Source organism: Talpa occidentalis, unplaced genomic scaffold, assembly GCF_014898055.3.
Source record: "Talpa occidentalis isolate TD23 unplaced genomic scaffold, MPIMG_talOcc4v2.1 talOcc4.4, whole genome shotgun sequence".
Taxonomy (NCBI): domain Eukaryota; kingdom Metazoa; phylum Chordata; class Mammalia; order Eulipotyphla; family Talpidae; genus Talpa; species Talpa occidentalis.
Window position 1 is genome coordinate 27,226,678 of NW_023604295.1, and position 13,787 is coordinate 27,240,464.

Consider the following 13,787-nt stretch of genomic DNA (forward strand, 5'->3'; position numbering starts at 1 on the left):
CACTACAGTGAGCTAAGTGAAACAATTTAGCCTCTTTTGAACTGAAGGCTGTTTTATTTGTTCCAGGAAATATGAGATACTGCTCTCACGTTTGTTTCTCTTCACCTAACCGGTATGTTCTAACATCGTGCACTTATTCACCAAACACTTACTGAATACCTACTATGTGCAAAGAACAGGGGCGACATGGGAATAAATTCAGCTCTTTGGAATTTATAGAGAAAACAAGAACATAGACATTTAAGTACATCCTCACATATACCATGGACTCCATGCTCATTCCCATCAAGCCCCAGGAACAGATGCATTTCAGAATTTGGAAGTTTTCAGATTTTACAAGGCTGTATTCATTATGTATCACATAATGCCCCAAATGGACCACAGGGTAGCATCCCACATTATCAAGAAGGAATATTTCTGCAGAAAATGTAAGCAAAGTCACATTAGGCTAGGAAAAAATAAACTACCAACTACAGGATAGTTCAGGTCAGATTATGGAACCAACTGGGTTCAAATTATATAAGGTTTTGCCACTAAGTGACTTAGGAAAAAAACTACAGTTTTCAAAGCATTTTTAATCTCCAAATTATCGAGGCATTGCTGACCTGTAATATATAGCACAAGCGAAAGATAACCCCCCAAAACATAAAAGACATTAAGTAGGAGTTAGTCAGCCAAGACATGACATTTAAAGTGTACTATGTTCCATGCACTATTCAAAGCTCTTCACAGTAACTCATTTAACAACTCAAATCAATCTCAAAAGGTAGGTCATAGTCTTTCCTCATTCAATGAAGAAAAACTCTATTATGGGTTATAGACATAACCCAGGTTCATACAACTTAATAGTCAGAATATGACTCTACTTACTGTGTGATCCTAAAAACTGTTTCACCTGAGTCTTAATTTCCTCATCTGCATAGTGGCATTGCAAATAGCTACCCTATAAGATTGTTTTGGGGATTAAATGATACACATTTACAAAATATAAAGAAGCTATGACTATAAACACTATACTGGCCAGTTATCAGATAACAGATATAAAACAATACTACTGTAAACAAAAAAGGAAAATAAAATTATTATTAGAAAGAATTATTTTTGTGGCCTTAACATTCCAGTTTTGCTGCAATGTGAACTACTTCTTTCTCTCCCTCACTCCTTGAGAACTACAGAGGCTTCTTCATTAACTCTAAAGGCTGTCTTCTGTTTCCTGGACATAAACTATCCCATCAGCTGTCTTTCATATAGACCAGGGCTCTCTAATGGGGGTTGGGTGGGTGTTGGTGAGGGGGACAGATACCAAGTGGAAGAGAGATAAGAAGAAAAAACGTGCCATCATTTAGAGGACTTTCTCAAATGACAATCACCTCCTGAGAATTCACAAGCAGAGTACTAATCCTTATAGTGTCACAGCACCTCCTGAAGATTTCAATACCTGACCCCACCCCACCAGCACCTTGCTTGTCACCCACCCCAACCTTATGCCAATGCTTTGCTTGTGGCTATATCCTTCAGGTGTTTAAGAAGGCTACTACATAAATGATAACCACTAATTTAACCAAAAAGGTTAATCAGTTGTTCCCAAAGGGTGGGGACCAGCAACATCACTTAGGAATTTGTTAGAAATGTACATTTTTAGATTCTTTCCCAGGCCCCAAAAATAAGAAACTTAAGGGTGGGGCTCAGCACTTTGTGTTTTAACAAACACAACAGGTGATCATGTGTGGTTCATCACTGTGTCACTAAATCATAGTCTTGTTTTTACAAGGAAAAGTTGAATTGACCAGAATGACTCTGGAGTAAATCTAATTTTATTTTTTTTATTTATTTTTTTTTTAGTGAATACCACCACTAAAGGATGAAACATGACAAGAATTTCAAATGCTTGTCAGTGTCTACAGGCATCATGATGTAGCTTAATTGCCAACTGTCTTCACAGACCAAAATATGACTTATGCAATTAACATTCATGGAAAAGTACCTACAATTCTACACGTCACTTTTTTTTAAAAAAGTGAAACATCTTTAAGTTACCAGTAATAGGTAGGAAGAAGGCATAGCACCCAGGGTCTTGTGCAGATTTCATTCTTACTAACAAAAAGCCATAAATCCAGGCACAATATAAAACTGTGAAGGTTTTACTAACTAAAAAGGAAATGTACTTATGTCATACTGGTCTGAGATGAGCAGCTAGCCACTAATGCTATTTAAAGATCATGTTTTATTTACCAAAATATCACATGATTGCTATCCTGGGTTTAAATCAATGCTTAATTAATAATGGGTTTCCACGTTCGATCATCCCACATGGCCGCACCTCTTTACTTCCCACCTCTGGTGAATTCTCTCACCCTGTTCTGAAGTGCATGTATCAAAACATCATAAAAAAAAAAAATCAATGCTTAATTAATAATGGGTTTCCAGTCCATTCCCACTCTTTACCCCACCCAAATGTTCTCAAAATCCATCAATCAAATGGGGCTTACCTCCACCAGGTGGTTTGAACAGTATCTTCATTCTAGTTAAATTTAGTCACATTGAGTTTTATTTCACTGCTCTGAGTTTCCTTATGATGTTTTCATTCTGCAAGACTCACTACACATATGCCGATACTGCTCTTCAGCAGCTCAAGGAAACGCACATCACTCCTGATCTCACCACCCCCTTATAATCTGTCTCCTTGTCATCTCCAAAAACTTGAAAAAGATATTCCCTCACTATAAGATCTCATATAACCAAGGGTGAAATGTACAAGTCTCCTTTCTTTATGTCTTAAGGCATGGGGCACCTTCGTGTGTGCAGGGAGGCTTAATTTGCCATTTCCCAAAAGTTTCCCTAATTGCACATTAACAATTAATGAGCATAAAGAAGTCCCTTGTTGATAAGTTTTAATTCCCATAAAGGTTAATATGTAACAATGAAAACTAATACATAAGTCAAAAAATTTTAAATACCAACTATTTTTGCTTTTTATGTTGATGGCAAGAAAAGTTTTTTTTTAAGTTTATTCTCCCCAAATGCCTCCTAGAGGCCCACTGAATAGGTAATTCCCACAAAGAAGACTCCTTGTTGATGAATTACAGCTTCCTTAAGGAATTAGTTGTCTACCACTTTTCCATTTAAGTACATAATTTAAGTACATAATTAAATTTATGAAAGTGTGGAAAGTTAAAAATATTTCAAATTATTTCCTTATAAAACTGGCTACTATAAGTGTTAACTACCTGCAAATATAATACATAATCTATGTCACATGCCAGTTAGCATCGTGTCACAATAAAGTCTTATTCCACTGCATTATTGGATTTTTAATTTCACAGTACCAAATAAAGTCGTTTTCACATTTTAAATAATTCCTAAGTAAAGGTGTTTGAGTGGGGAATGCATAAAAATTGAAGGGGAAAAAACTGAGTCAAGCCATTTCCACTATCAAAATTCCTATGTTAAAACCCCAGGGATTATTAGCTTTTTGAGCAAAGGGCCCACTATCCTCACTTTTGTCTGGCCCAAGGGGGTGACATAGGGTCCTTAACAGACAGATTCTATCATGTTCTCTGAGACAAGCTCAGAGACAGAATAGAACACAAGGTTTCTAAAGACATGACACTTTTGAGTGGGTAAGAATATTGAAGAACAGTCATTCCCCAATTGCTTATATAAGAAAAAATTAGAACTATAAATCAATAGGAGAACAGATACCGTACATCCATACAATAAAACAGTAGGTAGCTACTTAGAAGAGAACATTTAAAGATTGTAAGTATTTGCAAAGATGACAATACTAATGATAACCCCTTAACACAAGCTCCCTTTTGGGGTTCCACCTGTAAGTAAGATAAGCATCTTGATGATATTTGCCCATACCCAGGCAAGGAACACTAAATTTCCATGGCAGTGACTATATGGCACAGGAACAAACCTTGTGAATTAGGGGGGAAAGTAAGAATTACCATCAGAATTAGGGGGGAATTAAGCCATACTTGGTGTTAAATATTAAATATGGACATTAAGACAAACTTTAAATTTATATTTATTGTTTTATCAAGTCAGTGGGACACGAGGGCAGAAATCATTTAATGTGATTCCTACCTCAAAACAGCCTAATGAAGATACATTTCTCAGCAATTCTGGAAGAAAAGGCTTGCATAATGCATACTGGAAAAATGGTGTTGAACATATTCTGTAAACTTTAAAAGCAGGTTTTTTCATATCTACTGCACCAAGGGGATTTCTTTGGTACCTGCACCATCCACAGGACACCGGTGGGAAGGCGGTGCTGAGGCGCAATGACGAAGAGCTGCCTCCAGTCCCCAACCGCTGGGATCTGAATCCTGGCTTCACCGCTGACATTTGTCAACTGACATTTGGAAATGTCGAAAGGTTAACAAGTTAATATAACAGTTTAGAAAAAAGATATCTTTGAACTAACGTTGGAAAAATAGTAAAAATATTTTCCAAACAAGAAGTATATTTAGTCAGGAATTATTTTAAGTAATCAAAACACTGAGGAAACTGAATAGTTTTATTTTCATCCTAAGCCACATCTCTCTTCAAATCTATTACTCCCTTTTTCTTTTTGTCCTTTCCAGTCAGATTATGGTTAATTTAGAATCTACCTAAAATTAAATTTTTAAATCTTTGTAACTTCAAAGTTAATTATCAGTTTGGGATTAAGGTCCTGCGATTTGTGTTTCTTCCTAGTGTCTATTCTACCCAGCTGCTGCTTATTAATATTATCACCACCAGAGGGCAAGCAAAAGAAAGATAAAGTTATGAAACATAAAGCTGATAACTTGTTGGCTTCTAAAGACAGTTGAGGAGAGTCAAATCCTTCCAATAATTGTGATACCAAATCATAGAACTTTTTGCATGAGTTGATCTGCTTCAACTGCCTTTTCAGACAATTTCTGGTTGTTTTTCTTTAAATTAAATTTGTTTTATTTTTGGTTATTTTGAAAAAACCTTTAAATAACACTAACATTAAGGATTCTTTCAGTCTTCTCCATGTGAAGTAGCATTGGATAAAATACAGCAAAAGGTAGCAAATACATTCATTGTTCATTCATTGAACAAACTGAGTTCCAACCACATGGTAGGCACATCACAGGGATTCAACAATAAACAAGAGTCCCCCTTGCCATGGAGCTTTTATAGCTGTCAGAGAGGCAGATAATAAAGGAAATAAATAAATAAATAAATAAATAAATAAATAAATAATTTCAAGGACAGATTGTTATACTGGAAATAAAAACTTTAAGAAGGTAGAGGGTGACAAGGATGGCTATTTTAAAATAAATTAATCTAAGACCGGAATGAAACAAGTGTCTAAGTCATGTCTTAAGGGGGTTTGGGAGGAAGCACTGCAGGCAAGGGAAGCAGTAAATGCAAAGGTCCTGTGGCAGAAACTAACTTGCATGCTGGGTTAATGGTGAGTCTGGAGGGGAATGCGCAAGACAGAGAGGAGCAGATGAGATTGGGGAAACAAGCAGGAGCCCAACTATGTGATTATGCAGACTTCTTCACCATTGTGAAAATTTCAGATTTTACCTAATAGTAATGGTTCTGAGAGATATTATCTGATTTAATTTACATGCTGGCTGCAGTGAACAGAGTGGAAGGAGAGAGCAGTTAGAGTCTACCGCAGTAGTCTAGAACAGCAAAGAAGGTGGTTTGACACGAGGGTAGTGGCGGTAGAGATGGTAAGAGAGAGCCAAATTTGGAATAATTTTGAAGTTGGAGCCCATAATACTTGACAATTGAAGAAAAGATGTAAGATGAGTGAAACGGGAATTTGGGATAACTATTAGGATTTCTAGCCTGAGCAACTAGATAGATGCTGGTACCATTCACTCAGTTGCAGAATAAGATACCACAGCCAGTGGGACAAGATGAAAATCAGGGTCAGTGTCCCAGAAGCCAAAGGAGGAATATATTTTAATAAGGAAGTAGTTTTCTATCACCTGTGTCAAATGTTGCTGAGAGACCCAATTTGGCATGTCCTCAATGCTTACACAGTGTAGGAAAGATAAAATCTCTCTGGAGTGGGTTAAGAAGATGCAAGATCAGAAATTAAGGAGTAGGAACAGTCTACATGGAATCTTTCAAAGATTGCTTTTAACACAAAATAGCATTATTTTATATTTTGAGGTCTTAAATTTTTCATTAAAAAATTTCAAACTTAAAAGCTGGAAAGAGTAGTTCCTTTGCTTCCTTCAGTTACATTCATCAATTGTTAACAATTGCCACATTTGGGCCTCCCTGGTGGCACAGGCGGTTAAGCACCGTGCTGTAAGACTGTCTGCAGCCTCTGCAGCGCGGGTTCGATTCCGACCAGCCAGTGAGAATCCCACATGGTGAAGCAGACCTCTCCTGCCTTGCCCACTGCTCCCCTCAGCAGTGTATTTCAGTCAGTCTACCTGTTCTGTTCCCCACACTGTCTCTCGTGAATCCTCTCACCCTCCCGCACATCTGGCCTGTACCCCAGTTCTTGTACAAAAATAAATAAATCTTAAAAAAAATTGCCACATTTGTTGTATCACTTTATGTGTAGGTGATGGTTATTACTGCTTATCCATTTGAGAGTAAGTTGAAAATATTTTAACTTTTTATTACAAAGTTATTTATTTGTTTATCTTCTAAGAACAAGGGCACTTTTATATAACCACAATAAAACAAATCATCAAAATAGTATTGGTGAAATACTATTTAATATTCAGTACACGTTCAAATTTTGCCCATGTGCCAATAATGTTCAGAGAGCAATGATTTTTTTTCCCCCATCCAAGGTCCAATGCACTGTGCGCTGCATTTAACTGTCAGATCTCTTGAATGTTGTTTAATCTGGACCAATTCCTTGGCCTTTGTCTTTCATGACATTAACATAAGTATAAGCCAGTTACTCTGTGGAATATTCCTCAGTGAAGGTTCCCTCCCAAGTGTCTTCATGATTGTATTTTGGTGATGCTTTTTGTAAATACCACAGAGAAGTCATGAGGCTCTAGTTCAAGCGCATCAAAGGAACACCCACTATTGGTGATGTTAACTTTGATCACTGGCTTGACGTGGTGTCTGCCAGATTCCTCTACTGTGAAAATGACTGACTTCCCCTTGATCATTACTCTCCAGAGAGATTCCTGGAAACTGTATTAATATCCTTTCCCATCATACTTTCTCCATTAGTAACACTTGCCTGAATCAAATTACCATGATGACTGCAAAGTGATGACTCTTTTGACTCTATTATTACTTCTATATTTTTTAAATAGATTTTTTAAAAGGCTTATTTATTTATGCATACAAGAACTAGGGTATAGGCCAGAGGTGTGGCGGGTGGGGGGGTGAGAGGATTCACCAGAGACAGAGTGGGGAGCAGAACAGGCAGACTGGCTGAAATACACTGCTGAGGGAAGCAGCGGGCAAGACAGGAGAGGTTTGCTGCGCCATATGGGTCACCTCCCTGGCCGGGGATCCAACTCATGCTGCAGTGGCTGCCAATAGCTTCATAGTGCTGTGCTTAATCCCCTGCACCACCAGGGAGGCCCCTTCTGTATTGTTTATCAGAAGTCTACTCAGAAGAGCTTTCCCCTTTCTTTAGTTTTTATTATGGATTTGTGGGTTTTATGGTATTCCATGAGTTGTAATCCATTACTACCATTATTCATTTTGATTATTTCCCCAGATTTGGCTGTTTGAGTTCATTCCTTTGTTCTTTTGACATGCCACATCATTTTGGGGGAACTTCTTTACTTTGTGATACAAGATATTCCAGACTCACCTCCTATTTTTCTTGTCTTAACTCTGGAACAGAGTTAGATATGGATACTAGTTAGATATGGATACAGTTAGATATGGATACTAGTTGTGCTCACTGCTACTGGGATGTTACCAGCTTCAAAGCCCTTTCATCAGTCAGCAAGGAAATAAATGTATAATCACATCATATGGATAACTCTAATTCCAGTCTAACACAAAGCTCTTTGCTACCTTCTCTCATTTCATATTTTTATTTCCCTTCTTTCACAGGGAAAACCCTAGCTCCCAAAATATCAATGAGTTTATTCATTTGCTCAGTCCTGTAAAATACACACAGAATAACTTTAAGAATTGCTCTCTACCAACACAATTGAGAGTTTACTACACAAAGTTCAAGATTGTGGGTGGTGGTGGGCAACTAGAAGTAGGTTTTTTATCTTTAGAATAAGGGCATGCTAGTCAATGTCCTGTGTTAAAAACTTACTTGGATTCATTTATTTTTTCTCTTCTTAAAGTTTCTATAATTCATTGAAATGCAGTTGGTTCTGCTGCTGCTACTTTACTCAATTTTGGAATTCCAGCTACCCAATCCTGTTGATTTTATTTTTAGCAGATAAAGCATTAACAAATTTCCAAAACTCAAAACTACAGATCTTCCTTAGTGGGGTTATATACTGATAAGCCCATTGTGAGTAGAAAATGGATCTAATACATTGAGTCAACCAAACATCCTAGCCTACCTTCAATGTGTTTGAATCACTTACATTTGCCTACAGTTGGGCAAAATCATGTAACGCAAGCTCTATTTATAACAGTGTTGAATAGTTCACATAATTTACTGAATCCATACTGAAAGGGAAAAACAGTCTGTATTGTTTGTTTATCTTCCTGCTTGCATGGCTGACTGGGAGCTGTAGACCTCTGCTGCTGCCCAGCATCATCAGAGAATATGGTCACCTGTCACAAGCCTGGGAAAAGATCAGAATTCAAAGTACAGTTTCTACAGAATACATATGGTTTTTGCACCAGGGTGAAGTTGAAAAATTGTTAAGTCAAACCATCAAAAGTTAGGGGCTGTCTGTGTACAAACAGGTATAACTAGAGAGGTGCCACCACCTCTACCATACATTTTATTCAGTTTCTACCCAACCACTAGAGGTGACTAGTTTCTTCTTACCTCTCTGGTATTTATTTTTGTTCTATCAAATTATGCTTTCTCAAGGCGGAGCAGGGTCATAGGGCAGTCCCTTCATATGTTTGTATAATAACAATATTTGTATAAGAACATAAATGATTCCACAGAAATGCACAACTGAAGAGGCAGCAGGGCAGGGATAATTGCAGGGGGTAAATAGCTATCAAAACAGTTTGTTTTAATTTAAGGAACATCAAAAGGTTCCCATATTGTAAAACAGGGTGCAATTCTGTTTTTAACCTTTCAAATCAGTTATATTTATGGGTCTAGGCAACCTACATTAAAATGGGGTTATTATTTTGGAAGAATAATTAAGTTATCACTACCTATTAAGGTCAACAGGGAAAATTCTGCTAAAGAGAAGAGGAAATTCTAAACTTTGGGAGAGACATGTAGCCTGGAATGAGGTGAAAGAATAACTGATGTGAGCATCTGTATAATAACGTGGATGGATAGTAATGATGATGCTGGAAAAACACTCCCACGTCTTTGGCAAGTCTTCGAAATTTTATTAATATGCCAATGAGTAGTTGAGGGTCATTCCTCATGCTTTGGCCCTAAGTCAATGTGGCACAGAGAAAAGAACATGGATTTCAGAGACAGGGAGGTCTGGCCTTGAATCCCAGCTGAGTTACTTAACAGCTTAGTAACCACCGGCAAGTTACTTAATATCTCAGAAGCACAGTTTCCTTACCTATGGAACTGGATAATGTTTCCTTTGTCAAGTTAAAGTGATATGTAAATAGAATAAAATATAAATATAATATCACCTCTGGCCCAGAACAGATGTTTAATAAATGCAGATTAAACTAATTCAACAAGGTAAGGAACTTGACACAGTTAGTGCACTTCATAAATGTGCCTGAAAAAAATTTAAAAAATTACATCATCTCAAGCAATATTTGGTAAGGGAAGAAAAATGTCCAACACTTAGTTCCAATTCTCAATTTTCAAAATGTCCCACAAGCTATTTTTAAAATGCCAAAATATGTGCTGACATAATAAAGCACAAACAATTTTAAAGAAAGAATTCTGGAGAGAAGTTGATCAAATGGTACAAACTTTTTTTTTTTTTTTTTTTAAACTTCTTGTTATAAGATGAGTAAGTTTCAGGGATAAAGCATGGTAACTAGGGTTAACAATATTGTATTGTATATTTGCAAATCGATGAGAACAGACCTTAAATGTCTTTACCAAACACAAACACACACACGCACGCACACACACACACAGAGAGAGAGAGAGAGAGAGAGAGAAAGAGAGAGAGAGAGAGAGGTAATTTTGTGAGACTAGGGCTGTATTAACTAACTTTATTGTAGTTATCATTTTGCAAAAAATAATGTCTATCAAATCACCACAAGGCACACCTTAAACTTGCACAATGTTATATATCAATTTTATCTCAATACAGCTGGAAAAAATAAAAGAAACAATTCTACAATTTAACAAAGACCAATGACTCAGAATAACCTCTTCAATGTCTACTGCTCACAAAGAGATGAATGGAAGCATATCACAAGCCACATTAATCAATTTTACATATTTTTTTAAATGTGTATACACAAGAGTTGACAGTGATCAATAAAATGATGTATACAAGTTTCTGTTTCAAATTCACCTACCAACCAAAATGCAACACGGATATTTTTAAAACGATCTTTGACCAAATATTGAAATATACAGCAAACTTTCAGAACCTAAGATCAGTAATAATCCAAAGTCCTACAGCTAAGTCTTAAAAGGTGCAATGCCAAAGAAACTCAAAATGTACAATTTTATGTGTACAGTCGTTTTGCCTGGCGACTAGAAATGACTTCCCGTTCATCTGAGATAAGCAGTGTGGCTCTATCTCTGTTCCGTTAAGATGTATTTTAAAGTCACAATCTCAGTTTGCAAGACTATGATGGACTGATAATAAAGGGTTCTAATCAACAAAATACTAACGTCTTAAGAAAACTTGCCAGTAGCGTGCTAATCCACAGGCCCAGCAATTTAGCCCATTCCCAAAAGAAAATAAGATGCAACAGCATCTTTTACTCAAGAAAGGGAAGGAGTAGGAGAAAAGGGATGAAAATACAAAATTAAAAAAGCATTGCTTCTATAAACAAATGAGTCTGTTTTTAAGCTTTTGGAAATCCAATCTCCCCTTCCCGAATAGCAATAAATACCAAAGAGGCAATCCTTGATGTTTTGAAGCAGAAAGGAAATGTGCAGAGAAAAGGAAAATGTTCAGCATGCACTGAACTTCCAAATTTTCAAAATTCATAAATCCGCAGCCTCACCTCAACTCCAATACTGGGCATAACATTTCCAAAATACATTTACCACGAAACCACTGGACTCATTTTTAGCAGTCAGTGGAGAACTTTTAAGAGTTTTCCCAACGCTCTCCACCCAATAACCCTCCAGGGCAGTATGGAATAACCGCTATTTTCCCGCAAGCCCGAGGACGCGCTCTGAGTCCCTTGGAGATGCTCTGGGGCATCTAGAGGAATCTGGGGAGCTGGGAGCCCGGGACCACCGACTGCCCCCTTGTTCCCAGAGCCGGCGATCGAAGCAGCCCAGCAAGCGCCCGAGACCGCGGTCCAGCGGCGGGTCACCGCCCGGGCTCAGACGCGCGCCCGCCCCGTGGTCCCGGGTAGGGTCCGCCGCCCGGGGCTCCAGACCCGGAGTCAGACGCGATCGGATCGGTCCTGCGCCCCCGGTCCGGGTCCCCCCCACCGCGGGGCGCACCGCCCAGCAGCCCCACGCGTGCTCGGCGCTTACCTGGGAGGGCTCCGGCCCGCGCCACCGGACGCTGCCTGGCTCGGCCGGGCGCGCAGCAGCCCTCGCCCGCAGAGCCCGCTCGCAGATCGCAGCGCAGCGCCCCGCCGAGCCGAGCGCCGCCGAGAGTCGCCGGCCACACCCAGGCCCGCGCCGCCCAGCAGCCAACTCCGCGGCGCGACGGGGCCGGGGCGGGGACTTGGCTCGAGGCGCGAGGCCCGAGGCACGAGGCGCGCGGGGCCCGCGGGGGCGCGCTGGGCTCGCGCAGGGCTTGGAGCGCGCGCGGCCCTGGCGCGGGGCGGGGGGCGAAGGGAGCGGGCGCCGCGCGCAGCTTCTGCTTCCTATTTTCTCTCTGGTTTCCTGCTCGAAGAAGAAGAAAAACATTAATTCCCAGGCAGTTTCGTTTTCTGGTCCGCATGGCGCCTGGACGCCGGGGCACACTTCTGAGCAGCGCACGAGTGGTGTGGCCAGTGTCCTTCCTTGGCACCACGCAGGCCACAGCTTGTTCGTGGGCACGATCGGGGGGCTAACTCAGAGAACCCCAAGATCCGTCCAGGTTTATTTAACACTCTGGAATTAATGGACGAAAATAAACCAAGATTGCGGTGCAAACCCAGCTGAACCACCGCTAATTTTGAGGCTGTGCACCGTCGCATGATCTCAGTTTTGTCAGCAGCAGAGTAGGGATATTGATGGCCGCCTCAAAAAAGATGCTAAAATTACTCAAGTAACGTTTAGGAATAATCAATACTTGGCAGCTACTGTTACTTTTGTCACTGGTGAAACCCAAAGGCCTTTCCAATAACCCTGTCGAGTGGCTCATGTCTCTGCAGGAGTTAAACATCTTATGTGTCTCAACCAACTTCTCCATGTTTCTCTGGGTGTTTTATGTTTAAAATATCATAAAATAAATGCATCTACTCAATGTGCTTCTTCTGAAGTCTGTACCCTCCGGGAAGCAGGTTTCTTCTCCCCACCCCCACCCCACCCCACATCTTTCTTCTGAGGTAATTCCAGTTTGACAGACTGTTGCTATAGCATTCCTTCTCTGACGTCAAACAATTTAAAGAAACAGCCCTGGGTAACAAAAACTGCAGAGGAGTTCTTTGTGGAGTTTCTGTGCTGGAGAAAGGTTTGAACAATATCAGAAGAGAACTTTAACACCTCCGCACCTTCCACTGCTGCTTCTGCTGCTGCTTCCCACTATCAACCTGGAATAAATGTCTTAGAACCTTAAAAGAGATGATGCCATGGTAAACACACCCTGATCCCGACTGTGGAGAAAATATAACCATTTTGTATAAAAGCCAGACCGTGGCAAAAATGGAAACAGTTGTGGTGCAAGAATGGTGAGACTATAGGTGGTCCAAACCCACCCCCCACCCCAATTTTCATTTTCCTTAACATTGGGTGCCCTTTTCCATTAGAAAAAAAGAAAAATAGCAGTGTCAGGAAAGTTTGAGACCTGAATGGTTTTCACCTATAACTGTTTTAATAATTAAATTCTGAACTTTATCATTGCCATTTTTAGGAGAAAGCAAAGTGAAGTTGTTACTTAAGGAGCATTGAATGTATACCAGATTCTCTGCTTTCTTATGCTGTACTGAATTATCATATTGACTTTATAATATACCCTATTTTACAGATAAGGAAACTGAGGCTCAGGGAGATGAAGTAATTTGCTTAGAGTTAGACATTGGGTGGCAGAGCCTTATTTGGAATCCAAATTGGATTAACTGTAGTGTCCACTTTCTTTAAATTTTTTTAAAGATTTATTTATTTATGCATACAAGAACTGGGGTATAGGCCAGAGGTGTGTGGGGTGAGAGGATTCACCAGAGACAGAGTGGGGAGCAGAACAGGCAAATTGACTGAAACACACTGCTGAGGGGAGCAGCGGGTGAGCCAGACAGAGATCAGGGATTAAACTCATGTTGTAGAGGCTGCGGATTGCTTAATAGTGCGGTGCTTAACCCCTTGAGCCACCAGGGAGGCCCCACTAGCCAATATTAAATGCTTTAAGTTCATATTCTCAAATCCTACTCCATTTAAAAAAAAAGATGGTATACACCCT

The 13,787-nt window shown here is 39.7% G+C and overlaps 1 protein-coding gene across 1 annotated transcript in view; it reads right to left on the reverse strand.

Moving 5' to 3' along the window:
- GNB4 (G protein subunit beta 4) overlaps positions 1 to 11,965 on the reverse strand; it is a 48,002-nt gene extending 36,037 nt beyond the window's left edge. The window contains exon 1 of the mRNA XM_037525145.1: positions 11,717 to 11,965. The gene's annotated coding sequence lies outside the window, so the exon portion shown is untranslated. The remainder of the gene's footprint in view (positions 1 to 11,716) is intronic.
- Positions 11,966 to 13,787: the final 1,822 nt, after the last annotated feature.